This window comes from Lissotriton helveticus, chromosome 8 (assembly GCF_964261635.1).
Source record: "Lissotriton helveticus chromosome 8, aLisHel1.1, whole genome shotgun sequence".
Taxonomy (NCBI): domain Eukaryota; kingdom Metazoa; phylum Chordata; class Amphibia; order Caudata; family Salamandridae; genus Lissotriton; species Lissotriton helveticus.
Window position 1 is genome coordinate 1,267,109,653 of NC_136069.1, and position 16,494 is coordinate 1,267,126,146.

Below are 16,494 nucleotides of genomic sequence, written 5' to 3' on the forward strand. Positions count from 1 at the left end.
GGGGCTGTACTCCTCCTCACAGCTCTTCAGCTCTTCTCCTTTGCAAAGGTTCCTCTTGAGTCTAGAAGTGATCTAAAGTTCAGGGGTTTTAGGTCTCATACTTATACTCCAAAATCTCTTTGTTCTCTTTGTGCAAGGGTCTCTGAGCCCAGCCAAGCCAGGTCCATTTTTACCGGTGCAGAATGACCGCAGGGGGTGGAGACAGCATTGTGCAATGGAGACAGGCCTGATTCAGATGCAAGGAAATAGTTTCCTACTACTGTAAATGCAGCCAAGCCCCATTCATCTCAGCTCTGAGTCATCCAGGAAGGGCCAGGCACAGCTCAACGCCTCCAGTGGCTGTCTACAGTGAATGCACATCCCCAACCACTGTCACTACAAAACCAGATGGTCAATATACAAACAGGCAGAGGCACACAGAATGGTTAAACAAGAAAATGTCCACTTTCTAAAAGTGGCATTTTCAAACACACAATTTAAAAATCATCTTTACTAAAAGATGTGTTATTACATTCTGAGTTCAGAGAGCCTAAACTTTACTTTTCTGCCTTGTCCCAATGAGAAGTTATACTTGTAAGATGTAACAAAGCATTTCCCATTCTCTCCAATGGGGCAAGATAGCCTTTCAATAGTGGAAAACGAAATTGCAGTATTTCACTATCAGGACATATCACACACACCAGTATGTGTCCTACCTTTCACATACACTGAACCATGATCGTGGTGGTAATTTGGGCCTACCATAGGGGTGTCTTACATATAACAGAATGGAAGGTTAGGGCCTGGCAAGTGGGCACACTTGCCAGGTCGACATGGCAGTTTAAAAACTGTGCACAGAGACTGCAGTGGCAGGTCTGAGATACATTTTCAGGTCTACTGGTGTGGGTGGCACAATCATTGCTGCAGGCCCACTAGTAGCATTTGATTTACAGGCCCTGGCACATTTCAGTGCATTTTACTAGGGACTTACCATTAATTCAAATATGCCAATCAGGGAGAACCAATTGTAACAACAATTTACACAGAGAGCACTTGCACTTTGACACTGATCAGCAGTGGCAAAGTGCCCAAAGCATCTAAGCCAGCAAAAACGAAATCCAGCACAACATCAAAAATACAGGAGGCAGAGGCAAAAAGTCAGGGGAGACCACGCCAAGTCTAACAGTCCTCTATATAGGGGACACCCAATTCCACATTATGGGTGGTATCAGCACAGCTTCAAGGGGCTGCCAATTGATATTTTAAAAATATGTTTTCTACTTGTTGGATAACCTTTACGTCTATCATGCCCCAAATGTCAACCTCATAAGATGCAATGGCCACACATTTACTCGCATAGATCGAAGAAATCTCTTTCATTGGTTTCCAGACTCACCTTTTCCAAAAGCCCTGCAGTGCCGAGATGGACTTTTCAAAGTGATTTTCCTGTTAGATAACATTGCCTTCCAATTATTTTTTTCATCAAAAAGAATACAGAAAGTAAGGAAAGGTAGCCGCCACAAAAACGTTATAGTTATCAATAAAATGAGCAACTTTTGTGGCAGATCTTACTCCACAAATCATGGTAAACATCTTACTTTCTTTAACTTTCAGATCGAGATAGTCATAAAAACTATAAAATGATTAATTAAACTTTGAAGCGATCTCCCTGTTCTGGCCACTAAGACCACATCATTAGCTTATAAAAGAATTTGGACAGGGTGATCCCCAATGTAAAGTGTGTCCTTTGCTCTCAACATAAATTATTCTCAACTCTATAAATGTACAGGGAGAATAAAAATGAAGCAAGAATACAACCTTGTTTTACTCCCTATTTAAAACTAAAAGTGTCAGTGCATATACCGCCCTTACCACAGCAGACACAGGCATCCTTATATAATTGATAAAACTGATTATGCCTTGCTATACACCTGGCTCAGTCATAATGGTCCATAATTTGAAACTCAATCAAATGCTGTTGGAAGGTCCTTGAAGGGCAAATATATAGTACCATTCTTGACTACTGTATGTTAGGCATTTACCTACGGTACCTAGGCCTTTCTTAAAACAGTATTGTTTGTTGGTTAATATGGCATTCTCTGCTGCCCAATCCTCAACCATATGTACTAAAATATTGTCTCTTACAGTAGAATCTAGTAAAGATATGTGCCTGTAATTCTTTGGCTGAGCATTGTTCCCTTTTTTATAGATGGGAATAATTACTGAGCTATTCCCTGTCTCAGAGAGCCTACCTAATTATTGCGTTGCACACGTTGGAGCATAGGGGCTGACAGATCCGACCTATCTGAAAAGATATCTAATGGGATCTCATCCAGGCATGGGGCCTTCCCCTTCTTACTTTCATCCAATGCCCTGCAGACCTCAGTAAACTCAATAAACAGGGGTTTTAAGTAAAGTCATTGCTAGACTTGTCAGCCTTCAGGTGGTCTTCCCCCACACTTATATGTTTCTTGTTGACCTTGGGGTGGTTCTCGTGTCGGCTCCAGTGTCGGCCTCCCTGAACTTTGGAGTCCGCGGGTTGGAGAGGTGCGGCTCTTGGACAGACAGCGAAAGGCACGGGCTGGCATTCGGAGGTAGTTGGAAGCTGTCGAGCGTTCAGCAGTGGCGTTTCTCCTGCATCTGCATCTCCCTCTCACGGGTATTCGGTTGTGATGGCGGCCCGTTTCTGAGACACGGGAGCCACTGCTGACCCTTTCATCTTTGTCGACGTGCTTCAGCTGATTCACTCTCTACTCAGACTGAGCTGGTTTCTTCTATGCGAAAACCCGATGTGATGTTGCTTCACTGCTCTTGTTGGATTTTACCTGCTTAGTTTGTCTTTTGGGGTTTTTGGGTGAAGAAGACTACGTATCCCATAAATCCCCGTGGTGACTGCCTTTCTCCAAATCGGTGAAAAGCCTTGGATAATAAGTGGGGACGGTTTGTGATTTCGAACTTTCTCTTGACTTTTTATGGTTTATTCCATCGTTTCCCCATCATTGGGCGTATTCCCAGCATCTCCTGCAGCATCAGCGCTCTATTCGCTCTTTGGTGGCCATAGCGTGGAGAGGACTACGTATCCCATAACTCCTTGCAGTATAGCTATATCTGTTACAAACAAAGAAGAGAGTAAGGGAGTTCGTTCACTAGAAAGTGAACTAGAGACTTCTCCTGTTCCCCTGAAGGAAATGTATCAAAAACAAAGCGAGGAGTATCCCCTATGAGGTTGAAGAACAGACGTATCTGGAGGACCGGTTTTTGGCAACAAGGGGGAAATTCATCCTTTTGTTTAAAACCCCTCACTCACCACCTAGTGGTGCCATGCTTCATCATCGGGGTCCACCTTGGCGTCCTAGCGACACCAAGGTGTGCTGCGACACCTGGACTACAGTGGAGCGGGTTGTGACTGTGGGTGCAAAAAAATGATAAATGTTAAAAATTGTCCTGGTTGTACTCAAAAATTTAATTTGAATTATAGAGCAACTGAACAATGGTTAAAAAATATATAAGGGCGAGATCCTGGTAGGGGGGTTACGACCAAGGAGATCTCTATATGTGTTGAGTGGTCAACATGTTTCTACCTTAAGGGCTGTTGCCCGGTATTCGTCAGGACCAAAATAACAGGAGGACAGGAGGTGCGTGCTCCCTAAAAAGCACACCCGTTCCTTGATCCCCTGTGTGCCTACTGGCAAAAATGGCCAGTGGTAAATGCTGCGCAATACAATAAATGGGCAGGCGGATAAGCAAAAAAGAGACCTGTAAGGAGAGAAGAAAGGGTAAAAAGCAATCAGGTATTGAGTGATTAACTTACTCCCCTGTAACGTCGTGCAGTTTCTCAGTAAAATAGAAATATAGTGCCAAAAAGAAGGGGGGGGGGGGGTGGTATTGTGGTCTCCAGATAAACATAATACCGTCGTGATGGAGTGAGGTATTTAGTCAATATCTATGCCCAGGAGTAGGTGCATGCCAGTTGCATGCTGTGTGAACATGACACTGCTGGAATATTATATCGAATATCTAAAGTGCCGCTATAGAGGAAAAACACATGATGGCATTGCATAGATCGTATTAATCACGTGGTGCCTTTGCTAATTGCAGGGTGATAAGTAACATAGCGGTTCCTGCGTCAATGTGGGTGAATACAAGGTGGGGTGATCAAAGGCATAGCGGTAACTCGGTGGTGCTATATAAATTTAAACAGCATCTGACTCGTGCATGCGAGTGAATAACATTTAATTAACATACATGACGAACATACATGTAACACTAAGGGACAAACATCAGCCAAAATGGTATAGGACTGGGCTTACTCAGGTAAGAGCTCTCAGCGCTTCAACGAGCAGGGCGTAAGGTCAGTGCCTTTAGCGTAACATATTTCTGTAAAGTTAAGGAAAGCGCGGGCATAGTAAATTGCGGAGCCGCTCAAGGCGTTCTAAGAATGGTGAGCGGTGCCCTCGTGGACCCGGTACTCGATGGTGTACCCGGGTGCTAGTATTGAGATTCTACTTACAGTTACTGGCAAGGGAAATCAGGTTCGACCTACTCCTCGCGTCCTCTGCTCGGCTAGTGTTGGCGGGGGCAGCGGGACGCGGTAAAGAGGAGTTCGCCGCTTCCGCATTCGGGCGCGGCCTGGGCGAGTATGGGGGCGGGGCTTACAGTACGTCATGGCGTGCTGTCCGTAGCTAGGCTACCGTAGGGAGACACACACCAGGTTAGGTTGTGGCAAAACTCAGGAAAGGTTAGGTAGGCTTGCGGGGCTGCTCCGCTAAGCTTGCATCAATGTAAATGGATCGTGAAATGCACGTCCAGGCATATGAGATAGAAAATAATGTTATAGCCCAATGAATTAAAAGAAATGAAGAAGGAATGTATATCAGGGCATGTGGTGTAGAAATTAAATTATAAAGCCAGGCGACTTAAGGGAGATAAGGAAGGAATGCTACGTTGGCCTGGCAGAGGAGCAGACATTAGTTGTGTGACCGGTATAAGGTCAAAAAGCGGCATGGCATCACGAGTGGTGAAAATAGCCACCCATGAATTACTTGATTTTGATCTTGATTTTCTATCTCATATGCCTGGACGTGCATTTCACGATCCATTTACATTGATGCAAGCTTAGCGGAGCAGCCCCGCAAGCCTACCTAACCTTTCCTGAGTTTTGCCACAACCTAACCTGGTGTGTGTCTCCCTACGGTAGCCTAGCTACGGACAGCACGCCATGACGTACTGTAAGCCCCGCCCCCATACTCGCCCAGGCCGCGCCCGAATGCGGAAGCGGCGAACTCCTCTTTACCGCGTCCCGCTGCCCCCGCCAACACTAGCCGAGCAGAGGACGCGAGGAGTAGGTCGAACCTGATTTCCCTTGCCAGTAACTGTAAGTAGAATCTCAATACTAGCACCCGGGTACACCATCGAGTACCGGGTCCACGAGGGCACCGCTCACCATTCTTAGAACGCCTTGAGCGGCTCCGCAATTTACTATGCCCGCGCTTTCCTTAACTTTACAGAAATATGTTACACTAAAGGCACTGACCTTACGCCCTGCTCGTTGAAGCGCTGAGAGCTCTTACCTGAGTAAGCCCAGTCCTATACCATTTTGGCTGATGTTTGTCCCTTAGTGTTACATGTATGTTCGTCATGTATGTTAATTAAATGTTATTCACTCGCATGCACGAGTCAGATGCTGTTTAAATTTATATAGCACCACCGAGTTACCGCTATGCCTTTGATCACCCCACCTTGTATTCACCCACATTGACGCAGGAACCGCTATGTTACTTATCACCCTGCAATTAGCAAAGGCACCACGTGATTAATACGATCTATGCAATGCCATCATGTGTTTTTCCTCTATAGCGGCACTTTAGATATTCGATATAATATTCCAGCAGTGTCATGTTCACACAGCATGCAACTGGCATGCACCTACTCCTGGGCATAGATATTGACTAAATACCTCACTCCATCACGACGGTATTATGTTTATCTGGAGACCACAATACCACCCCCCCCCCCTTCTTTTTGGCACTATATTTCTATTTTACTGAGAAACTGCACGACGTTACAGGGGAGTAAGTTAATCACTCAATACCTGATTGCTTTTTACCCTTTCTTCTCTCCTTACAGATCTCTTTTTTGCTTATCCGCCTGCCCATTTATTGTATTGCGCAGCATTTACCACTGGCCATTTTTGCCAGTAGGCACACAGGGGATCAAGGAACGGGTGTGCTTTTTAGGGAGCACGCACCTCCTGTCCTCCTGTTATTTTGGTCCTGACGAATACCGGGCAACAGCCCTTAAGGTAGAAACATGTTGACCACTCAACACATATAGAGATCCCCTTGGTCGTAACCCCCCTACCAGGATCTCGCCCTTATATATTTTTTAACCATTGTTCAGTTGCTCTATAATTAAAATTAAATTTTTGAGTACAACCAGGACAATTTTTAACATTTATCATTTTTTTGCACCCACAGTCACAACCCGCTCCACTGTAGTCCAGGTGTCGCAGCACACCTTGGTGTCGCTAGGACGCCAAGGTGGACCCCGATGATGAAGCATGTCACCACTAGGTGGTGAGTGAGGGGTTTTAAACAAAAGGATGAATTTCCCCCTTGTTGCCAAAAACCGGTCCTCCAGATACGTCTGTTCTTCAACCTCATAGGGGATACTCCTCGCTTTGTTTTTGATAAATAGTATAGCTATATCGCCAGCTGTGGGGAAACTTTATCTCATACCAAGCGGGGAGTAGTTAGGCGTTTGCTGGTGAGTGCAGCGTGGGGGCATAACTCTGTCCGGGGTCTTTCTTGCGCCAGTCACCGACGAACTTGCTCCTGTCCTCATCCCTCCCGCCGCCGCAGCCCACAGCCATCAGCGGCCGCAGTGCGGAGGGGGAGGCATTATAGACCACAACTCCCAGACGCCCTAGCGGCACCGGAAGCCGCAGCACGCCATTTCCGCGCCAGGAGGCGCACAAAAAGGGTCTCAACACCCGCGTCGCGGGACAAGCCCGGGCAAAGGGCAGGCCCTCTGTGGCCCTCAGAGGCACGAGGAGGCGGGGACGGGCCCCCCACTTGGCCCCAACGAAGGTGGAGGTATTGGGTTGTCTTTCATTAATCCTTGTCGTTGAACTGTCTTTCATTGTTTTCCTCTCAACATGTCTATCTGGGAGGAGTTGAATGCCATGTGTGGTACGAATTACGCCCAGGATGTGTCTACCCCCCCATAGTGAGTAGAGATCCTGACGCGAAAAAAGACAATGATACTGGGAAATCACCTAACGCTAAATTAACGTGCACGAGCCATTCATCATCTTTTTTCAATCCACCTTTAAATTTGCCGGTTGAGACTGTGAATATAATACCAGACTTTGTATCACCTCTTCATTTGACCTTACTGGCCCAGATAGAGCAACTTTTAGTATCTGCTTTAACACTCTTGGTTACAAAAATCGACGCCCTGGGAGACAGGCTGACCATTATCGAAAAAACAGTATCAAGGACCTACACCCCAACTGAAAATAATGCTACACCCACCCACCCCATCTTCCCCAGTAAAAATGAAAAGCTTAAGCCCATGACACGTATGTCAAGTACGAAAGCGCAAACTCTTGAACCTTTAATGCCGATACCCAATCCAAGAAGCCGGAGTATTACCCTTAACTCTGTACCTGTACCTCTTAGAGTTCCCAGGTCAGCACCCCGGATTAATTTACCACCGGAAGCCGCCCCCTATGTGGCTGTTCTCTCCGGGGTCCCAGCACCCAGGCAGAGTAAATTGGAAACCCACCAAGACTTGTTACACAAAACCATCTCCTGGCTACAACATAACAGACCATTGCCATCTGGACTGGATGGTGGAATCTTGAGTGTTAGGAGGGTGGGGTGGCTAGGCACGTCACCCAAAGACATCCCGGGCGACTTGATTTTAATTAAATTCAAGAGAGTGAACATCGTCCCCTACTTGCGATTTTCTCTGCCCAAAGAGGGAGATGGCCCCATTTCCATCTGGGACCTGCATGATTTCTATCCTGGCCCTCGATTCAATCTTCCCAAAACGCAATTGACATTGGACCACAATTCCTGGTGAAAGGGGCTCCAAAGTATTTAGTCCCACTAATCCATCTACCCTTTCTGATTTTGCACGTACACTGTCAAATTGATTTTTAGTTGTTTCAATAGTTGGACTCTTTTTATTCCGTATATGTTCTGTTGAGTCAATTATACATGTATGTATTTTTATTTTGCTGCTTTTATGGTTTAAACAAAATGAACCGAATAAAGCTTATTTGATTTGACCTTAAGAGTCTGTGCAATTTACCACTGCTAACCAGTGCTAAAGTGCTTGTGCCACTCACTAAAACATGGTACAATTGGCTCCCACCTGATTAGAATATTGAAATTGCTTATAAGTCCCAGTACCCAAGGCTGGTAAAATAAATGCTGCTGGTGGGCCTGCAGCATTTATTGTGCCACCCACTTAGGTAGTCCCTTAAAACATGTATCAGGTCTGCCTCTGAGGTCTGTGTGCAGTTTTAAACTGCTAGTTTGACTTGGCAAAATAAATATTTTGTCAGGCCTAAAATTTCATTTTTATTACAAATAAGTCACCACCAGGGTAGGCCCTAACCAGCCCATCTAGCATGGTGTACTGTAGTGAAACAGTTGGACATGCACTTTTAAATTTGACATGCCCTAGTAGTGAAAAAATCACAAATATTTTTTTTCACTGCTGTGAGGCCTATCTCTCATGTAGGATAACATTGGGTTAACTTGTTCCATTTTATAAATGCTAAGATTTGTTTGGGAACAGGTAGAAATGTCATGTTAGGTGCCTAGTGAATCGTAATTTTAAATTATCTTTAATGGTAAAGACGGATTTTAAATCACCATTTTAAAAATGCCACTTTTAGAAAGTACAAAAGCCATACCTCTGGGCACAAAACTGTGCACCCGTCTGTCGCACTGCTAAGCGGGCAATCATCACTCATGGTTAATCACTCATTGTAGAATTATGCTCTTTTCATCATTTACTGCCAGTACTTACACATTTCCTTGTTCCACTTTCATCCAAGATTTATTGAAACCCTACGGAAACAGCCTGGTTCCAACATGCTCCTTTATTTAATTTTTCTTATATCTCCTGAGTGCCTGAGTCACACAGCGACACGTTAAAATAAAGGTGATGGTGAAACGTATGTCAGAGTAGACTCATTGCTTCTGCCAATGCATTTCGATAAAAAGCCTAAGTACTCAAAAACCAAGTAAATCCCTATCCCTCCCTTGACTCAACCCACCTCACCCACTCATCTAATTGACTCCATGACCAACTGTTGCATTTAAAATGGGAAAGCTTGTGTGCACCCCTAAAACCGCTAACCGCTAACTTCAAATGAGTAGTCAGACAACCTCTCTTGAAACTGACTATCTCCCAAGTTTAACTGTGGATTCACGCTCTCGTAAACAATTTCCTTAATATCAAAACATAATATGTAACGTATTCAAGTCAGCAGTCTGACCTCCTCATGGTCGTCTCTCCTTTCTAGTAACGTCAGTTTGTTCTCACTAACGGTCAGCCCGTTGATTTAAAACAAAACTCTGCCTTGAGTAGCCAATCAAATGCAGTGCTTCGCAACTCAATCCCTGTGACTTATTCAACCTAAGGATGTGCTGATTAATTAAAAAACCCATGGTGTGACTACCAGACCCATAATGCACTACTCCATGTGATAACTCTAACGAAACCGATAAATATCTGAAAAACAGTATATCCTAATGCTCTTCCTCCCCCCTCCTACTACCCACTCAAATATGAAATAAAAATCACTTTGTCAATAATCAGTATGCACATGGCATTATTTATAAAAACAAATGTATACAAAATCCATTACTGTTAACTAAAGAGATGCCGGTAAAAAGTAGGCACTGTATCCTGAGTCACATGGCCAGGTGTACTTGGCAGTTGGTGTTTGTGTATTCCTCCCAGACAGTAAAACAAAGGGGGAGTAGATGTTGAGAGAAAAGGGCCATCCTGACAGGGTGGGAGGGGTGGTGCTGTTCACAGCCCCACTTACATTTTAAAAGGAGCTGCCTAAGCAAACACACAAAGTACTTCACACTAGCTTTTCATCACCCAAGGCATCCTGGGACTGGACAAGGAGGAAGGAAATTCTACCACCATCTGTGAGGGGACAACTCTGAAGTGTCTTCCACTTCAAAGCTGGCAGCAGTAATCCAAATAGGCCCTTAGACCCACTGCCTTCCTGCCTGAGGCATGATGTGTACTACAGAGGACTGCCCTGCTGCTCCAAGAGGGTTGTTCTGCTGGCTGAAGCCTGCTCTGTGCCCTCAGAAGACTTCCCTGCTGCTTCAGACCTGCTTTTCTGGTTGGACCGAGGACCACCAAAGAGATTCAAAGTGCTAGTTATTATTGCCTCAGATATTCTAGTGTTGTCACTTATCTGATCATTTCGCGACTGTTTCCAACTACCTTCATACCACTGCCCCTCCCCCCCACCGCTTTAAGTGACAAGATGCTCCTCGGAGGGCAAGCTGTGCTCTATAAATGACAGTATTCATTCATTCATTCATTTATTCATAGTTGTGTGGTCTCCTGTTCAGAGCTTCAGGGACACACAATGCATTAACAACTTTTAAAGTGCACCTTGAACCGACTTGTAGTGAGTCCTGGCCACCCAAGTGGGACCACCCAGTCCTGGACCCTTGGAAATGCCATGAAAGAAGACTGACCACCTAAAGCCTTGTCACACTGAACAGCTTCAACTTCCAAAAAAAGAGACTAAGTCTGAACAAACAAATCTTCACTGCAACTTCATCCAGCAGCTCCCTGCTTATGAAGCCACCTCCTCAGACACCACCAACTACCTTGCCCTACTGAAGTTTCCCTGCTCAGACATGTTTCTTTGAAAGGTCTTCTAAATACGAAATAAGCTGAGTCTTGGCTCAATCCACTTTTTGTATCTGAGCCATGCTCCATCACTGTCTGCCATAACTTTCGACTTTCTCAAACACTTGTCTAGACCCTTTGTCTTGCTAACTCGTTGTTGGACATACATGCAAACACTGTCTGCTGCTTATACAATGCACCAGAACTTAGTTGCGCAGATTTCCTAAACTTCTTTTGTGCTCCAGGTTGTCTATTTTCATCAGTTATGATCTTTGTGTATTGTTAGTACAACAGATAAGGGGCATAACTAACGTTCTTTCTTACCAAAGTGAAGCTGGCTCCTGTGATCCAGGTTCTAATCGCAGTCACCAAATGATACTTCCCTCTTTCTTAATCTAAGTTTGGCGGGAAATGTCAATGCAATGCGTATGAAAGCATAGCTGAAAAGGATTGCAATTAACGTCTAGAAGAAGAAGGAACCAATATGATTCAATTAAAAGCCAGAATAAGCTTTATCTGCTACCTAAAAATACCCATGCCATTCCTTCCACTCAAAAGAAGCAGATCCTAAGGATGAAACACAAATGCCCATTGCACTTTGATAAGTAATTACAATCAGGAAACACATATGTACTTTTGAAATCTTTAAAAAATTATTTTTTATGAACCTGATACAGAAAATATTGTGGTTATCTAACTGTGCCACTTTGACGACCTTTGTTTACTTCAAGCAGTTTTAATACATATGGAGTAAGAGAAAACTCTGGAGGATTTGCTGGTGCAAGGCGGAAGGAAATCTAAAAGTTACTGTCCTTTAATACCACATTGATTGAGTTATTAAGGATAGCTGTGCATCGAAAAGGACTCCCACGTCTTTATTTTAGCTATAGTTCAGCTCTTCTTCTTTCAATCACTAGCTTTTGACTTTCATTACTTACTTAGGTTTTCTGGCTCTAAGTATGGTAGACTTACCTATGTAAGGCAAATATTATGGCAAATAAATTCTAGAAGGATACTCACAGGTTGTAGGGCTGGGTCCCTGCATAAAAAACAGGAGAACAAACCTGAATAAAGAGGTGAAGAAAGATGGAAGCGGCCTGACCATCATTGGGGTCACACACCCGCGTCAAGGGTTTCTAAGTTTGAATGAACACAAAGTTCAATGAATGAGCTTCTATGTGTATTGTATTATGCACTCTTTGACTGCAACTTTGGGGCCTGCATGTCCTGAAGGAGGTTTCATACTTGTTTGATTTTGGCATATTGAATCACAATTGGAATTTTCCATAGTCTGGATTTTCATGGCCACGGTCTGCACGTGCGCTATGTTTTTTTAGGGGTTTATTTATGATTAAGGAGCTCAAACCTGTAGAGGTGGTGCATCGCTGCCAAAATAAACATGAAGGGACTCAAGGAGTGGGAAAGAACAGGGGCAGATGCTAAGAGGTTATTGAGACAATGTGCAGGCCTTCGAGAGGGTTATTTTATGTTATATATAATGCCAGCTGGTGTGGAGGAAGTGGAGAGTGGGGTTATCTCGACAGTCTGCAGTTCAGCAGACACTGATTTGGAGCTAATTATGCAGAAGGTACAAATTGCTGCAATTCACCCTAGGTTTACACTTCCTGCAAAGTTTGCTTCCTTTAGCCTTGTTCACTATTGCTCCATCACAATAGATATTCACTGCAAGATTTCTTTAAGAGCTGGAGGTGAATGGAATGTCCATAAAATGGATCTTATTGACGTTTGAGTTTTTTTATATGGACATGGTTACTTCCTTCAGCCGTGGTGACAACATGCTTTGTGGTGTCATTTTCTAAGCATAGGTTTTGCTTTGTATTGTTAGTCTATCTCATGGTTTCACTTTTCAATTTTTTTTTATTGTTTTACTGCTTGCTATTGAAGGGCCTATTGTATACAAAGAGTACCAAGTGATCCCTTTTTTGCTCTGAGGGGGCTGTATAGCGATACATCACTGTTACTCAAGGTGCACTTGGGCGTATGGCCAATACCTGCCCCAGGGCTGTGAAATTGACCTAGAGCCACATTGCAAATCAGTAATAAGACTGGCTGAGGTAGGAATAGGGTAGGGAAACTTAAGTGACACTGCACAACACCTAGGGCGTTGGTGAAAGTTCCAGGGGCTGTTCACATAGGGCGCGCTGCGGGTGGTGAGGTGGGGTGGGTGAGGGGCAGGGCGGGGGGGGGGGTAGTAAACTCTGACATACGAGGGAAAGGAGGAATGTAATAATTACTGTCCTCCATTCCGTTGTGTGTGCGAATTTCAACAGTTTTTTTCTTCAACACACGCAAATCATTTTTCCCTAGTGAAAGAAAGAACCGCAGTATCAAATGATAACAAGGAGGCACAGAAAGTTAAAATATAATAAAAATCTGAATCATTGTTTAATTTGCGATCCAGGAAGTAATAGAGGATAGATTCTTGAAGCAATATTTGTAAAGAGCAGGTCAGTCTATCTAACTCCCCTGAAGAAACTCCTCCTGTTTCCACAGAAATTTTAAAATGTAGTTAGTTCACAACTTCTTTAGAACTCTTGTTTCTGTAGGTTAATCTGTTTTGTAAACTCTCTTCCACCCCCTCTCCTCCCCTCACCTAGCCAGGGAACCGACGCTTTATGTTGAATATTCTGTCCTTCTTACATTTTGAAGTGCACAATTATCTGTACTATTGCACTGCAAGTACCCAAGAAATAAATAAATACATGTATTTATCAGCACGAATGGGAAGAACTCATTAGCTGATAAACAGACTGGCAGTGAATGAAAATTATAGACTGTTTATGAATATAAGACACATCACGTGCTATGTGGAGCCTTTATAGGATCTAAACAATATTTTGGAGTACCATTACATGATAGCATAGAGATTACACCACCTACTATTTTACTCCTTCCTGCTTTCCATTTGGTTCGCAAGGATATTTTACTTGCATGGGGGCACACTGCATGGGGGCACACTGTTCTTTGGTACATGGTGCAAGTACCTTTTTTCATTATAAGCTCCACAGTGTCCATTGACTTAAATAACCTTTTTTAGTGGTGGCAACTTTTATACTTTGATATTTTTTTAAGATTATAAGCTTATCAGTTTCATTTACAGCTGTGAATGGGAAATTAGCCCCTTCTTTTACTTTTGGCTAAAATCACTTTTTGTGAGTGAACAGTACCTGGAGTATATATTAAGACTAATGAATAATGGATTCCTGTCGCCAGTAATCCACTGCTGCTCATTTTATTGCGTCTTTAACGAGGAGGAAAATGGGCTGCAGTCGGATTCATTAAAGTGCAGTGAATGCTCTTTTTATTTTCATGGAAAACATGGCTGTTAATGGTTGATACATTATCGGCAACAGACGAACTTGATTTAACCTTTTTTTTCAACTATTATTGGCAAGGAGTATGATTGCTAGAACATGTCTATTCCTTTCCATCTCCCCCTAAAGCTCTTTGTTCAAATTAGGGAGAGAGATGCAAACTGAGGGCCCTATGTACAAGGCAATGTGCAGCGCATCACTGCAGCAAATTTTACAGCCCCTTGTTGTGTCAGTTCTAAAACACAAGAATGCACAATATGTAAAAGAGTATGGGGCATCCCTGTGTTTTCCCCAGGGCTGGTGCTAAAAATAGCTTTCTAGTGCCAACACCGGCATCCTTTCGCTATAACAAAATATAAAAGGAACACAGACACCCATGCGCTATTAAGAAAAGAAAATAATTTTTCCTCTTTGCACCAATCTAATGTCTGCTTTTTCATGGCGTTAGTTTTTGGAGCTGCCTCAAATTTCCAATCTTGGAAATCTTCCCAGATTTAAATTCCAAAAATTTAAATCTGGGGCACCGTAAAAAATTAATGTGTGTTGCAGCGAAACGCCCACAGCAACACCCATTGCATGCCCCTTTCACACAGATAGCTGCATGAAAGGTTACTATATTGACAAAGCGGAGTCAATCCAGTCTGCTACTTGTCCCCTCACTAATAAGGATGAGTTCTTCATTCTTTCAGTCCCCTTTAATCCGAACAGAAACTAACAGCTGAATAACAGAAAGATAAACTCTGCCAACCTACAAAGAATTACCTTGACCCCCGATACCCATGACCTTGCTCTCGGAAACATATTGACCTATATCTCCTGCCTCCTACTCTGCTACTCTGTCATGAAACACACCTTTGACACCGCAGACCTCATCCTGAACCATAAAGTGGACATAACCATCCTAAGAGAATCATGGCTTACCGAATCATCCTCGCCATACCTAGACATCCTTGTCCCACCTGACTACAACATTATAAGATTAGACAGACTACATAAAACAGGTGGAGGTATTGCTGTTATTCACCAATCCAACATCCCTATCTCAAAGTTTCCTGTCGAACCCCTTGATTCCTGCAAATACCTTGGGCTCCCCATAAAATCTTCAGATAACCATCCTTATAAACTAAATATATTTTACCACCCACCAGGTCAAACGCCTTATTCATTGACCAACTAATGGAAATCATTACTACAAACTCTACCCCTCACTCCAATGACTTATTTCTAGGGGACTTCAATCTTCACTGGGACGACCCCCTTGATAAGCAGGTCAATGCCGTCAAAATATTCCTAGCCTGCTCATTCCAAAGGTGCTACTCTGGACTGGATCATCTCCAAAGAAAAACTGGTTGCACCTATCTCGATCATCCCCTGCGATTAGTCAGACCATCATATCATCACCTTCCAAATACCCACCACAAAAAGAACACCTTCCACACAGCAACTCATGCCCCAACAGTGGATCAGAGACATTAAAGACTTGAACTGGGATAATTTAGCTACCTACTGCGAGAAAGAACTCCTTCCTCCCAATAACTTATCCGATGTCAATGAACTCACGGATCATTACAACTCCACAATGACCAAACTAATTGACCACCTATCCCCACCTAAACTCAAAAGAATCCCGAACAAAGACAGAAACCTGTGGTTCAGCGAAGCCCTTAACGAAGAAAGGCGCAAACTGAGACTAACAGAATGGATATGGAGACGACATCCCTCCTCCCCTCATCTCAAACTGCTAAGAAAATCCAGAAACTCTTACAACAAACTTATTCTAAAATCTAGAAAAGTCTTCTTTCGTTCTGAACACGACAATGCTGAAAACAGACCGAAGAAACTATTCAACATCTTACAACAACAATCACACAAACTGGCCAAATCCGCACTCTTGACCTCAAAATCGCAGCTAAGCAGTGAAGAATTTACTTCCTTCTTCAAATCCAAAGTCAACGCATTACAGAATGAGCTTCAGACGGCTGCAATCAACTCAGCTACTCCACAGAAACATAATGCCGATGATCTAATCCAACCTACTTTGCCATCGCCCAAAAATAACGCTCTATGGTCATTCTTTAAGCTTTACGATTTCAATAATATTTCAAAAACTTTATCAACTATCAAACCCAACAACCACTTCAAAGACAGTTGCGCTCTAATTGCCTATCTCCTATCTACCACATAATCACCCCTCTCTGGACCAAAATCATCAATGCTTTGCTCTCACAAGGACCCATCCCGAATTGCCTAAAAATTGGTTGTCACCTCCATACTG